Source organism: Pteropus medius, unplaced genomic scaffold, assembly GCF_902729225.1.
Source record: "Pteropus medius unplaced genomic scaffold, Ma_sr-lr_union100, whole genome shotgun sequence".
In the NCBI taxonomy this organism is placed as follows: Eukaryota; Metazoa; Chordata; class Mammalia; order Chiroptera; family Pteropodidae; genus Pteropus; species Pteropus medius.
Genome location: NW_024342538.1, coordinates 473,111 through 488,716, shown reverse-complemented (window position 1 = coordinate 488,716; position 15,606 = coordinate 473,111).

The following is a 15,606-nucleotide window of genomic DNA, read 5'->3' as shown; positions in this document are numbered from 1 at the left end:
AGTTCAAGAAGGCAAGTTCAACTTGGAGAATCTAAGAAAGACATTCATATCCCTTCAATGATCATTTACTCAGCACCTACCTTGTGCTGAGCATGGGAGTAAAGAGGTGGATAAGACCAAACACCTGCATTTCGGATGTTCACCAGACCAGAGACTTGATTCTTAGATACTTTTGCTTTATAGACTCCCTTTATAAAACTGATGAAAGTAAGGACTCTTTCACCAGAAATATGTGCACATAATTTTGCATTCAAGTTCAGAGAGTTCAAGAATCCTGTGGAAGTTCATTCTTACAGCCGTTGGGTCCAGGGACTCCAGATTAAATACTCCTGATTTAGTTGGAGGCTTTCTAAAAGAGGTGGCATTTGAGGTGATATCTGAAGAATGGCTAGAATTTCAAATGGTGTGGAAGAACAGTTTTCTTGGTCTTTGAACCCATCCTCTCCAATCCCATAGCTCATATTGACCACTTACTTCTGTGTGTTTGCTGCCTCAGGAAAAAATGCCTAGTTTCTGCTTTGCTAAATATACCAATTTATCTTATCACTTGTTACCTGGTGCTCCCTGACTCCTGTATGCTTGCTTGCCTGGCTTCTGAATCCAAGATACTCTTTAAGGATCTCAGGCTTCTGTGCTAGCCTAGTCTGCCACCTTCCATCTAGAGACCCATGGCTTGATACTTTGTTCCTAGTATTCATTGCTGCCAATGTCTTATCCTGTAATCTTGCTTCCTATGCTGTCTCTCTGATCCACTGCCAGCAAAAGTCCCAATGGAACAAGTGAACATGTAGTTAAGAGGTATTTGTGAGTAGTACGTCTTTCTCAAATCCAAATGCCTACTCTAAAAAAGCTAGCCTGGCCTATCAGTTTCACTTTTTTACTGCTCCAGCTGTCCTTTGATTTAATCTCATATCTATATACAACTTCATGTTTCACAGAGTAGACTAAACTGCAGTAACAAATGACTCCCAAATCTCAGCGAGTTACCCTGATAAAGTTTATTTCTTGTGTACCCTTCAGTCCAGTGAATGTAGACAGAGAGGAGGCTCAGCTCTAAGCAGTCCTTCAAGTTCAAGGCTGACCATGTTCCACACATGGTTCTCAAGATTGCTCTGAGAATTGGCCTCCAGATGGTGAAAAGGAAAGAGAGAGCCAGTGGTGGTGGTGATACTTAAAGGAAAACAAAGATTCTTATAGGAAGCTGCCTTTTCACTAGTTTATAATCTGGTCTCTGCTGGAACACCTCCAACCTGACGGTGTTGATAAAAGATTCAGTTGTAGTTTAATGTTTAAAGACAAATGGATTTCTTTCTAAAAATAGGCAAGTGAGGGGTCAGGGTGGGCAAAAGTCCATAGCAAAATTATCACTCAGTTGAAGAAGTGCTTAATAAAACTATCTCTATTGGCAAAGTGACTAAAGACCTAAAGCAAATTCTATGGTAATTCAAGTAAAAATAATCTTACTTTCTCTTGAATTTAGAGCTTTATGTGCAATTCTGAGATAATGCCTTAAATTGAAGATAATTTTAGAATCAATTTAGGGGATAGGTTTTTTCCCTGTCATGTTGCCCAAATATTAAACATAGATTTCGTTGCACATCTGGCATAAATACTGCATGGTCTATGACATCAGGGGCATAAATATTTCATAATTAAGAAACAGAGCAATCGCCTATCCACTTTAATAGGCTTCTGAATTCTTATCTTTTCATCCCACTCCCCAAATTTGAGAATGCTGATAAGCCGCTTAATTATTTTATAATATTTCATTTTAATGTAAAAATTATACATAATATTTCTCTTTCATGTAGAAATCACTATTAATTTAAGTAACGTTACGTAAGCTACCTAAAAGCCTTATAAAGTGTTATTTAAATAGTCAAAATGTTTGCTTTTCTCTCTTCGAGGTGGTTTTAGACACTAATTGTATGAATTCCAACTTTAGGCTTAAAATATCTTTCTAGTAACTATAATTTAGTGTGAATTATTTATATTCTTTAGAAGAATCATGCATTGAGAAATGCTGACTCGTAAAATGGTAGATACTAGTTATGGCAGTGGCAATAAATGCCAAGTTTCCTTGAATGGTCCTATCCTCTGACTTAGTAGAGATAGGTGGTTTGTTGGTACAATTATGGGCACACTGGAGGTGAAGAGGTCTCAGTCTTCACCCTTTCTGGAGGAAGTAGATGATTGGACATCCTGACCTTCATAGGACTGAGGCCAGAGTTTATTTTATTTGCAACTTGAAAGTTAAAACTCCAGTTTTCTGCCTGACTCTGCCTCTCACAAATAATGTCATAGTTTTTCCTTCTAGGCTGTAAGAGACTGATGGTTATGAAGGATGCTTGGGAGTGGCTTTCATTATCTCAGAGCCAGCACTTGAGGGTAGCAGTTCTGCACATCCAGCTCCATTCTTGCAGTTATACCTGAATGCAAACATTGATATTTCAATAAACTTTATATCTGAGTTCCATTCAAGTCTAGTTTATTTTAATCTTACATGAAGTTGGAGAAGGGACTATTTGAGAACTTCACTCTAGTATAATAAAATGGACAACAGCAATTGTTTTAGAATTAGACAGGCTTGGGTTCAAATAAGGACTTTCACTTGCTAGCAGGGTAAGCTTGAACAATTAGCTTAATCTCCTTAAGCCCCAGTTTCTACATGTAAATGTAAATAATGATAGAATCATAATCTCTCTCTCTTAAGGCTATTAAAATTAAAGGAATCTATCTATCTATCATCTATCTATCCATATGCATGTACATACATACAGTACACACATATATGCTTAACATGGTACTTGGCACACCATAAACACTCAAAAATGGCCTTTGAAGTCAGAGAAATGGATAAGATTACACAGGCCAGGTAGTAGAGTGAGATGAGAAGTGAGTCTATGACAGTAACTTGAGAAACACCAAGCCTGGATCTCAGTTCCATCATTCACTAGCTCTATGACCTCTGTTGGCAAAAGGCCCTGTTAGATATGAACTGTGAAGTATTTATTAGGTTTTGCATCAAGGATGATGTTGATGACTTGGGTGGCAACTTTTTCAGTGGAGGGGCAGATACTGGAGGGAGAATGTGTGAATGGGCAGTGAGGAAGTGCAAACAATAAGTGTAACAACAACATTAACTACTACTATTACTACTACTACTACTACACTACTACTAACCACTACCATTATCACTACTACCACCATGAATGAGCTCATTCACACAATTATTATCTCCATCTTACAGACAAGAAAACAAAGGCTCAGGAAGCTTAAGTAACATGGGCAAAGTTACAGTTGCTAGGTGACATAACTGGGACACAAACACAATTTCTTTTCACACCCCCTTGGTAGCCTAGTGAAATGTTAGAAAGCTCTAAGGCATTCGTTTTACAGCTCCTGTAGATGAGAAGATACTGTATACTTAGTTTGCTTAGCACTAATGCTTTGAAGAAAAAACACATCATAAAGCAACCTTCTAACTCAAGTAACTGTATTCAAAGGCTGGGGCTTTGAACTCAGGAACTACACATTTGTTGAGGTGACTAAGACTTTTCAGATTTCCACTAATGATGCAACTATAAGGCAGTGCTGCTTCAGCTGTGGTGTTCCAAACTGACATTCTTGGAGCAATGCCAAACATTTAGCTGGAATCACAGAGAACACTCAACAAAGGAAAATTCACAGTGAAGATTTTTGAAAAACATGGCATAGGGTCAGAAAAAGCTGTATTTTACCCATGTATTTTGGAATGATCTCTTGTGTGCTAAATGTTGATGGTTCTTTCAATTTGAAAGGTTTATCACTTCATAGTTGTATGATCTTGCACACGTAATTTAACCACTCAGTGTCTCAGTTTCCTTGTATTGAAAATGTAGAAAATAACAATATATACCTCTTCAGGTTATTTTGAGTTGATTGCTTAGAACGATGGCTGGCATAGAGTAAGTGTTAGCTCTTGCTACCATTCTCTCTCTTTCCTATAACACCTATTTTAAAAAAGCCATTTGGTATCTCCCAACTTTGGACTCTTCCATTTTTTCTCAAACCATCAGTTTTCTTTGGTTTTCACCTTCTCTTCCATTTTAATCTGGATGTTAGATCTATCTCCTTAGTTACTTGGCTAAACCCTTCACCTCCTTTGATTATTCACTGTCCTGTTATCATGTGAAAAAACCATAGCCTTGGATTCATCCAACTGTCCTTAACTTTGTGGCCTCCTGTTCTCAGCTCTCCTTCCCCAATGACAGTTGAAGAGGTACTTCTCCTTTAGTCTGAGGCAAATCCCATTTCTTACCTCTCTTTGGGTAAATGATCCTCTCTTCCAGCTTCAATCTGTCTGCTGGCTTCCTTGTTCCTCTCATCAACATTTAAACATGCTTAGTTTCTCCCACTCTAGAACAAAATGTGAAGCAAACTAACAAAACACACCCTCCCGCCACCTTGTATCTCCATCTAGCTACCAACTTAGAATAACAATGCTTCTGGATCCCAGATTGCTAAAATCTAGAAAAAGCGGCTTACACAATGTTGTCTTCACATGCTCATTAACATTAGCTCCTCTGTTAACTGTGGTCTGCACTTTGCCTCTTTTTTCCACTGACATTGTCCTAGCAAAGTCATCTATGTCTTATAGTGGCAGTAATCGAAAGTAGAATGATAGAGAAATAAGTTCTGTCTCCCCCACAGGGTATAGTATAATATCTGATACAGAAAATGAACTCAGTTAAAACTCGTGGGAAGAAGGAAAGGTGTATAAAGAATCAGGCTCATTATGACAAAAGAGTGACTTGCAATATTTCTGTCTTGAGTCCAAGCTGGTACAAATTCATACGAAATTCAGGAAGAAAAACCTCTCTTTGGAAAGAATGAAGGTGCTTGAGATGACTTTGATTGGGTAGCAACAAATGGTGTCAGTTGGCTTTTTAATTTTATTTTTACTAAATGTTTATGAATAAATTGATAATTCATTTCAGAAACAAAAGTATAAAGTGACATGTTATCAAGTTTAATGTATTAAGACACCAACCCAGGAAAGTCTGTGAACCATAGCTTGAAAAACATTCCTTGACAGATCTAAAATTCATATAGAGGGCATGGCCATCACATTTCCCCAGTTGCTCCTCACTATCGTCTATATCTTAGCTCCATCCCAAATTTGTTTGTTTTCTTTTCATTCACTGATATTCATAGCAGCTTTTGATTCTTAAGTTGAGGAAGGGGAAACACTTTCCTTGAAGGCCAGATGGAATGAGGGTAGAGATGTGAAGGATCAATGGCTAGTTTCTCATCAATGGAGTAGATACCTTGGCCAAAGTCCCCTGAAGATGGTATGCATCATCCTCTGCTACTGGTAATTTGGCTGCCAGAAGCTCACAGTTGCTTATTCTCATGGAACATTGCCCTAGGCTTCAGAGAACTGCTTTGCCCTGGGTTACCCCATCTCCGGGTGAATGGATAATTCTGAGATACAAAGGCTAGGCAGCCTTGCTTGAATTTAGGACTACTCTAAAGGGCAACCTCAACTCTGGAGCCTCCATAGAATCAGCTGAGGCTCCATTTGCAACCACATTGCAGGACAGCGTCTCCCACTACTCAACCCTGCCTCCCTCATCTCCTCACAGACTTATCTTTTGTCAAAGACAGAATACACATGACAATTAAGAATATGCTTTTCTTTAGGCTACTGCAATAGGTAAAATATTCATTAATGAGGAACCTCTCAAAGAAAAGGAAGAGGGCTGGAGTTTTATAGAGGCAGGAGACAAGGGAGTCATTTGCTTCATCTAAGAGTGTTATAGAGGCCATGCGGAAAGATAGAGGTCATATCTGGGTACATGCAGATATGCCAGGGCCTGTTGGTCCTTTGTGGTTAGCCATTTTCAGAAAAAAAAAAAAAGAAAGGATGGTGGTGGTGATGGCTGTGGGGGTGGTGGTTGGATTCCTAACTGCTACTGCCTTCTGGGAATCTAGGGCTCAGGTAAAGTTTAACACTTACTCTCAAAAGCTTTCACCAGTGAAGCTCTTGTAAACAACTGGCCATCTCAGAATCTCTTTCCAGAGAAACACTCAAAAACAACCTTCCATCTAGCCCTATGGACTGGGTTTAAACTCCTCTTGTTAGAAACCTGGGTGCCAGATAGCTGTAGAATTGTATTTTTATGAGATATTCGATGAGATTCTGGGCAAGCAAGGGGTGAGATTCTAGCCCAACGCCTTCAAAACTCTTAATGTACAATGAGACTGACTGCAATCTAAGTGCTTTATGGCCAAGTTGAGACCCTAAATTGGAGTTCTGGGAGGCTTTTCTCCCAGCAATGCCTTAGCGCTCTGAAGATGGGAAATTGGGGAAGCATCTAGATGTAACACCCTTGGTGTGGACCTTGGACCTTGCAAGATGGAAAGTGATAATTGGCTTGGAGGGCTGCATCCTGGGGGAGATAAAGCTAGGAAGGATGAAGCTGACCCTGTGTAATGCCTGCAACTGAAAGTCTCATGAGAGGCACTTGGAAAATACAAGATATACAAAAGGGATATTTTGGAAATAAAAGCCTGATTTCCAGCTTCTATGGACATTTGAGCTTCATGCTTATGAAAAGCAAATGTGACCTTTCAGGATGGGGAGGTCTGGGATATCTGGGTTACATTAAGGTATCTTTAAGTTGGCTCATTAAAATTTTATTTCTTGGCAAATTGGGTCAGATTTACATGAGACCAGAAATTTCTTTGTAAGCTATATAGTACTTTAGTAATGTAAGATTTAAAAACAGATATTATTGTTCCTATAAAAGCTACTACGAGGTCAACTTTGTCATTAGGCACTTTGGGTTTGGAGTCTGGGAGAGCTATATGACTCTGGATGAGATTTTAACCAGTAGGGTAGTAAGAGAGTTTAACCTCCTACATATCATGGTTCAACAGTTCTATGCTCCACAACCCACCCTGAAGGAACACATACCTAAGCAATAATAAAGACAATTTTCATGGGATACAATTCAAGCAGCAAGACAAGAATTCTAATCTTGAGTAACTTCCACAAATCATACAAAAATATCAAAAATCAAACAAACAAAAAATCCTGGATAAAAAGTAGACTTCTAGGCAAATTTAAGTTCAAAACAAGTTAGTTCTTTAGCCAGCTTCCACCTCCAGCTTGTTCACTTTTTTGTGTTCTCTCTCTCTCTTCTTCTCTCTCACACACACACACACACACACACACACACACGATATTGCAGTCCTAAACCCTTCTATGTAGAGATGTCATTACTTCAGCTAATAGTATATAACTTTTCTGAGCCTCAGTTTCCTCATCTGTAAGATGAAAGAAATAATAAGTATTTAATGAGATCTTGCACATATGCTTCTTAGCAGTGGGTAACCCATTGTCAGCATGCATCTTTATCGAAAAATTACTATTGGAATGAGGTTTTTATAAGAATGAGGTTTTATAAGATATTTGGTAATTTATGTCATCTATAATTAAACATTTATTTCACTTTTCCCATATACTTATGGGTAAAGTGAAGACAGGACAGTGTTTCTGTGTCTGTCTCTCACTATGTGAATCCAGAATCACTTGATTGCACAGAACAAGATACAGAAACACTTCAAAAGAGCTCAAGCAACAAAGGGATTTATTAATAAGGAGAATGTCTTGAAACCCAATTTAGGATATTCATACTTTACCTGCATTAATTTAATCCCCTAAAAGAATTAAACAAATATTATTTCCAAATACAGATAAGGAAACTGAGACTCAAAGGAGTAACATAACCTAGCCTTTAGAAATAATCATTCCTGTATTGTTGGACATTTGAATTGTTTCCATATATTTCTATTACTTAAAAAATTCAGTAAATATTTCTATGCATGTTAAATTCTTTTTCTTTTGAAATAATTTTGTGAGAATAAATTCTGAGAATTCATATGGTGTAGGCAAAAGGTATGAGCTTTTTAGTGATTCAATATGTGTTGATCTGGCCTTTATTTCATGGAGTATTTGCAATAACTAAGAAATATACAATTATTTTGCCAAGGTAAAGATGCCTTTGGCTGTACTTACTAATTATTTGCCACTGGAATATGGGTTGAATGATGACTATCAGAAATGAATCATCTATGGGCTCTTTGTCTTGTGTATTTATGTACTCTTCCTCATAATATTGAGTACATACTAAGTGTGAGCCTTGTCCTTAGGTGTCCACAGCCATCAGTCCCTCAGTCAGGCAGCTCTGTTCTCTAGAGTCAGGGATCTGTACCTTTGGTATGATGAATCTTTTTCCAGAGTCATTTCACAGACAATTTTAGGAAGGGAATTTGACTGAAAAAAAAAAGGAATTTTCCACTTGCTTTCCCAGCTATTTTTGATTAATTATAAAATACAACAATAGTAAGGGTCACTAGGTGGTTTTATCTTTCTGGAACAAAGGTTTCATGGGAAGGAGAGTACAGTAAGAAGGAAGAAATGATGGCAGTGGTAACAATGACAAAGTTGGTGAATGCTGGATTGGAAGTGAGAGGTAAGTACAATTATTTCATTTCTCTAGCTTAACTTCATTTGGTAATCAGAATATAAATGTTTAGTGGAGATAATCAGATTATCTGAGAAGCATTAATTAAAAATATACCAATTTTTCATTCATTCAGCAAATATTTATTGAGTACCTATAATGTGCTTATATATATGAATATGTATATGTATATATACACACACATACATATATACATATATATCTATATATGGATATATATATAGAGAGAGAGACAGACAGAGAGAGACAGCGAGCAAGCACACTCTAGCACACAGAGCATGCCAAGAATGAATGAGGGAAATATTTAAATGCTTATAATATACCAGTCACTTTTGTTATAAGAAAATTAAGTAATAGAAACGTTAGATGACATGCCCAAAGTCAGAGTTCTAAAAAGTAGTAGATCTGGAATTTTAAACAAAACCTATCTGACTCCTTTTTTTAATAAATTTTTGAAATTTTTCAGTTATAGTTGACATAAAATACCCAGAAGTGAGATTACTGGGTCCTTCGTTGTCTCTTGTTATAGCCTGTGTTTTAAAGTCTATTTTGTCTGGTATAAATATTGTTACTCCAGCTGTTTTTTTTTTCATTTGCATAAAATATCCTTTTCCATCCCTTTACTTTTAGTCTGCATGTGTCTTTATATCTGAAGTGAGTCTCTTGTACGTAGCATATGTAGGGGTCTTGTTTTCTTATCCATTCAGCCACACTGTTTTTTTTTTATTGAAGCATTTAATCCATTTACATTTAAAGTAATTGTTGATAGATATGTAGTTACTGCCATTATATTATTCATATTTTTAATCTTTTTTCTTTCTTCTTAAAGAAGTCCCTCCAACATTTCCTGTAATACCAGCTTGGTGGTCATAAACTCCTTTAGCTTTTTCTTGTCTGGAAAACTCTTTATCTGTCCTTCAATTCTAAATAATAACCTGCTGGGTAGAGTAATATTGGTTGTAGGTCCTTGCTTTTCATCACTTTGAATATTTTGTGCCAATCCTTTCTGGCCTGCAAAGTTTCTGTAGAGAAATCAACTGGCAGTCTTATGGCAGCTCCCTTGTAGGTAACTGTTTTTCTCTTGCTTCTTTTAAGATTTTCTCTTTGTCTTTAACCTTTGGCATTCAAATTAGAATGTGTCTTGGTGTAGGCCTCTTTGGGTTCATCTTGTTTGGGACTCTCTGAGCTTCTTGGGCTTGTATGTCTATTTCCTTTTGCCAAGTTAGGGAAGTTTTCTTTCATTATTTTTTCAAACAGGTTTTCAATTTCTTGCTCTCTCTTGTCTCCTTCTAGTATACCTATGATGCAAATAATGCTATACTTAATGTTGTCTTAGAGGTCCCTTAAACTCTCCTCATCTTTTTTCTTTGGTTTCTTTTTTCTTGTTGCTCTTCTGATTGGGTGTTTTCTGCTACCTTGTCTTCCAAATTGCTGATTTGCTTCTCTGCTTCATTTAATCTATTCTTAATTCCCTCTAATGTATTCTTCATTTCAGTTATTATATTCTTCATTTCTGACTGGTTCTTTTTTTCTGTTTTCTATCTTCATTTTTATGTTTTTTATTTCTTGGTTAAAGTTCTCACTTAGGTCACTGAGCATTTTTATAACAATGTTTTGAACTCTGCATCTGGTAGATTGCCTGTCTCCATTTTGTTTAGCTCTATTTCTGGAGTTTTGTTCTGTTCTTTCATTTGGGACATGTCTCTTTGTCTTCCTTTTTGGCTGCCTCCCTGTGTTTGTTTCTATGTATTAGGTAGAGCTCTTATGTTTCCTGATCTTAGTAGAATGGCCTCATGTAGCAGATGTTCTGTGGGGCCAGTGACGCAGTCTCCCTGGTTACTTGAGCCAGGTGCTGCAGGTGTGTTCCTTGTGTGGGTTGTGTGTGTCATCCTGATGTAGTTGAGCCTTGATTGCTATTTTCATGGGAGAAATTGACCTTTAGGCTGATTGGTCATGAGGACTGGCCAGTGACTACAGTGGAGGAGCTGTTACGCTGGGGCTTACCGTACACAGTAAGATTTGCTTTAGTAGGGCTCTGGTGCCTGCTCAATATACCCTTTGGGTGTGTCCTTTGTGGAGGTGGTTGGGTGGTGCTCCAGTGTGGTCTGAAGTTGTCCACCAGAGGTGTTGTTTCTGGGGCCTTTTGGGATGGGATTTGGTGCAGGCCAAGGTCAGCCACTGCCTGTGCCCTGCCCAGGGCCACTTGGTATGAGGTACAAAGTCATCTGCAGATGGTTGCCACTTGTACTGGGCTTGGAGGTGTGTGGGAGAAGCTAAGCTGTGAACCGAGGCTGGCTGCTGCTAGTGCCGGGCTTTGGGCTGCTCAGCAAGAATTATGGGGCATGTTGAGGCCAGATACTTCATGTTTTGGGTTTGTGAACCTTCGAGAGATTTTAGGAAAGTCTGCAGCCCGAGCCAAGACAGGTCACTTGTATGGAAAGGCCAGTGGACTCGGCTTGGGTGGGCCCCCAAATTGGGAGAAGCAGAGTCTTAGGAAATCACTAGGATGGGGCAAACTGTGTTAGCTAGGTTGATGGAGACTCAGATATGGTGCTGCCTGTATCTGCATGCTGGGTTGGGGGAGGGGCTCACAAAGGAGCAATGACCTCTGCCAGCATTTCTGTCTGGGAGAACCCTGCTGCTCCAATCCTAGCCCTGAAGCCAGAAAATTCAGTCCTTCCTTGTATGTCTCAGGTGTCTTTTGAGCTGTTGCCCCAGACTAGAGCTCAAAGCCAGCGAGTCAGTCATTGAGTAAGTCTGTATCTAGGCCCTTTAAGTGGAATGCTTGGGACTCCAGCTGCTCTTTCTCTCACTCTGCCACAGTCTCTGCTGGCTTTCACAACCAGGAGTTATGGAGACTTCTCTTCTCAGCACTGGAACTCTTGTCTGGGGAGCCTGATATGGGGCTTGGACTCCTCGCTCCTCAGGGGGACCACCACAGCCGAGATATCTCTCGCAATTTTTAACCTCGAGGTATGGGTGTGGGAATAGCCTGTTGTGTCTCTGCTCTTCCTCAAGGTGACTTCTTTTCTATGTCCTTAATCATAGGATTTCTATTCAATTAGACTTCAGGCAGTTCTCAATGATGGTTGTTCTTGTTCTGTAGTTTAGTTTTAATTTTCATGTGGTTAGGGGAGGAGGTGGTGCAGTATTTTCCTACTCTATCATCTTGACCAGAAGCTCTCTGACTCCTCTTTTTCTCCTAAAGTACGCTACCTTCTAGTGTCATAAGAAAAAAATTAAATTAAAGTGTTATGGATTTGGAGGAGGAATTAATTAATTCCTTCCCAGGGGTCAGAAAAGGTCTCTGATGGTTGCGTAGGCTTTGATAGGCAAGAGATAAGATTAGCTGAAGAGGTGAAAAGGCTGTTACAGGTTGAAAAAGCAGCATGAACAGAAAAGCAATGAGCGATTAATATCTCTGAGGTTTCAGAGAAAGTGAAGTGGATGGTTCTTGCGGATGGACCACAGATTGGGTGGAGCATAAGGGGAACATTGAGAAACAGCTCTGGAAACAGTGTGGAGCTCCAATGTAGAATGCCTTCAAATATCATGCCAGGGGCTTCAGATTTCATTATACCTATAGTGCCAAATGATTGCAAAGAAAAATGTGAGTGATAAGAGCTGAAAATAAGGCTGTAGCAATGAAAATGAAAAGGCTTACAAGATTCCAAAGGTAGTTTCATGGCAAATTGGCTGAATTTTATGAGTGGTTAGGTGCCATGCTGAGAGAGGAAAGAGTAGAAGTGATGCTGAGGATCCAGTTTGGGTGAAGAGCTGTCTAATTCAACTTTGTTCAATTCAGTTCGTCCAGCATTTACTGAGTACCTCTGTGGTATGGCACCAGAGGACAGGAATGCTTATTTGATTTTTGCAAAGACATTCCTGGTGCTAGCGGGCTCAAAGTAAGTGTTTTGATGTACATCTTTTAGTTGATAAAACTCTACAGTTTAATGAAGCACCCTAGAGCTTAACTTACCAGACTTTGTTGACTTTAAAAAAGAGCTTCTTACTTTTTATCTTCAACAAAATCAAGGGTTTTTTCAACACGTATTTAAAATTACAATATATGAATACCCCCACACTATACATACATTATTTTATACTTTGTTTGACATCTTCATTAATCTGAAGAAATGATTGATGTTAATTCAAAACCCTAGGCAGACTGTAACTGCACTTTAAATATTTTTTTTAGCAGTGCATATTCAAAAGTAGATTGTTGGATTTTTCAATCTCTAAAAACCATAAAGCAAAAATCTTGGGCCTGCAAGAAGAGTGTAATGATGCATGGATATGGTGATGGAGTAGATGTTTGCCTATCACTTTCACATGGCCTTTGTTGCAGTGGAAACAATTGTCTTGATTTGCACTGCCTGTATATGTTTAGAATAACAGCTTTTTGTATTACTAATCTCAAGTCAAGCCTTCTATGAAACTAGGACTCACCAGAGTGAAACTATCTTAACTCATTAACCATCTGTAATGGGAATGGGCTAGCATTTTGACCTTCAGAGGATGTTAAGTGAAGTAAGAGGCAATCATCTGGTTACATTTCTAAATTCAGTGAATTAGAAAGGTTGAGAATTTACCTCACATCTGGCCATGGTTTAAATATTTTTAAGTTAACATTTTTTGACTACTCACTATATGTCAAGCACCATAATGTACATTTTTGTTTCATATCTTATTTACTCTTTAGAACAAAGGCTGTACTACTATTCTCATCTCAGTTTTACTGTTGAGAATTTGGGGCAAAGATAGGTGAGGCGATTTGTCTGAGTTTAGCCTAACTCTTTCTACTCTTGCCATATCTGGCTGTGGGCTTCCTGTGACCTGTTACATTAGGCAGCATTGACATCTTCACTTATTCTGAGATCCTTCTGACTCTCTGTTATTGGTAAATGAGTAACTCTGAGTCAGCTCATCAGTAAAGTCAGGAATGAGTCTCTTATATGTATGTATTTGCAGATTAATCTGAAGTTCCAGAATTCCTCTGTTTTATATTTGCACCTGTGTACAAATAAATCTATATTAATATTTCCTAGATTTTCCACATAAAATAAAGAATTAAGGACTGGACCCTCTCCATGTAAGAAATCATTCACTAATTTTTGTTCTGTTTATGGATAATAAGGATAAGACCAGCCATTATTAGATGGGTTTGGCTTGGATAGTATTCTTGGTTGAACTGTTTCCCACAAAATTCATATGTTGAAGTCTTAATTCCCAGTACCTCAGAATGTGACTTAATTTGGAATTAGGTTCTTTATAGACAATCAAGTTAACATGAGATCCAGTATGATTGATGTCTATAAAAAGGGGAAATTTGCACACAGAGGCACATATAGAGGGAAGATGATGTGAAGAGACAGAGAGAAGGCGGCCATCTATAAGCCAAAAAGAGAGGCCTGGGGTAGATCCTTCCCTTACAGCCAATTTATATTCTTGTGTGCACCTGTAAAAATGTGTGTAGAGGGGTGAGATTTTATTTGTTTTTTGTTTTTTGTTTTGTTTTTTGAGGAGCCAATAAGGAGTAGGTTCAGGGAGGGTTCTCTGGAGATGGTAAAACCTAAGGTTCAGTTTTAAGGATAAAGAGTTTACCTGGTGATGGTGTTGGGGTGTGGGAAAAAATACTCCAGGTAGAGAAGACAAGGTGTGAAATGTCATGAGTAGGTGAGCAAGAGAATGGTGTGCTCAAGGGACTCCTTCATATTCCTGCCTTTGACCTGACACCATATGTTACTGCTTCCCCATCCATCGCCATGAGCATCCTTTTTTTCTCTCACTACTAATACTAAGTGGTCAAAGCTGATATTCTCTTTTTATTACTTTCTGAAAACTGTTATTTTTAATATTATTACGTGAAATATTGTCTGTGCATTGGTTCCCATGTATGAATCTGCAGACAGGTCCTCTTCTGTGGAGTGCCAATTCTTATCTTCAGTGTTTACATTCTCATAGCTTAACATCAGCAAAGTTCAAAATATAAAATTACATTTTTTTCTTTTTTCTAAAAGTGTTTCCCAGGTTTATATATATGTATATATGTAATATGTATATAATATATCATAATATATATACACACACACACACACACGCACACACACACACACACATGCATATACATATATGCATACATATGTGGCAGTATTATGCTCATATATATCCTATATATAAACCACAAGACTGACTTGCTTTTGCTAATATATGTAATATGTATATCTTCTATAATATGTAATATATGTATATATATATATATACACACACACACACACATATATACATACATATACATATACACATACATATGTATGTGTGTATATATATATACATACATGTGTATGTATATATGTATATATATACACATATATATGTGTGTATATATATATATATATTTTTTTTTAATGTCTCTACTATCAATCAGTGACCTGATCCTAAACCCTAGAGTCATCTCTGACTCCTCCTGTACCCAAACATCTTGTTAGGATTCAGAGCCAGACTTAGAGTGTTATCCTCTAAATCTCCATTTGTTCCCTTGTCTTGAAATTCTAAGCAAACTTTGTCTGTCCCTAATCTCCTGGCATTTCTCTCCTGTTCTATAAGTGATGATAAAAATTACTGACAGTGTTGTGAAAACATGGATGGACCTTGAGATAACCATGCTAAGCGAAATAAGTCAGACAGAAAAAGTTGAAAATCACATGATATCACTTGTATGTGGGATATAAACCTAAAAACAACAAATGAACAGAACAAACAAACAGAGAATCATGGGCATGGACTATAGACTAGTGGTTACCAGAGGGTAGAAGGGAGAGGAAAGTGGGGAGGTAGATGGGGTAAAGGGGGTTAAATATGTAGTGACAGAAAGAAATCTAACTACGGGAGGTGAACGAACATATATAGATGTAAATATATATATGCCTTAGTGTTAAAGTGTGCAGCTGAAACTTATTGGATTTCATTAACCAATGTAACCATAAAAAATAAATAAATAAATAAATAAATAAATAAACAAACAAATAAATAAATAAATAACCCTCAACTGCGTTTGAATTTACACCATTGG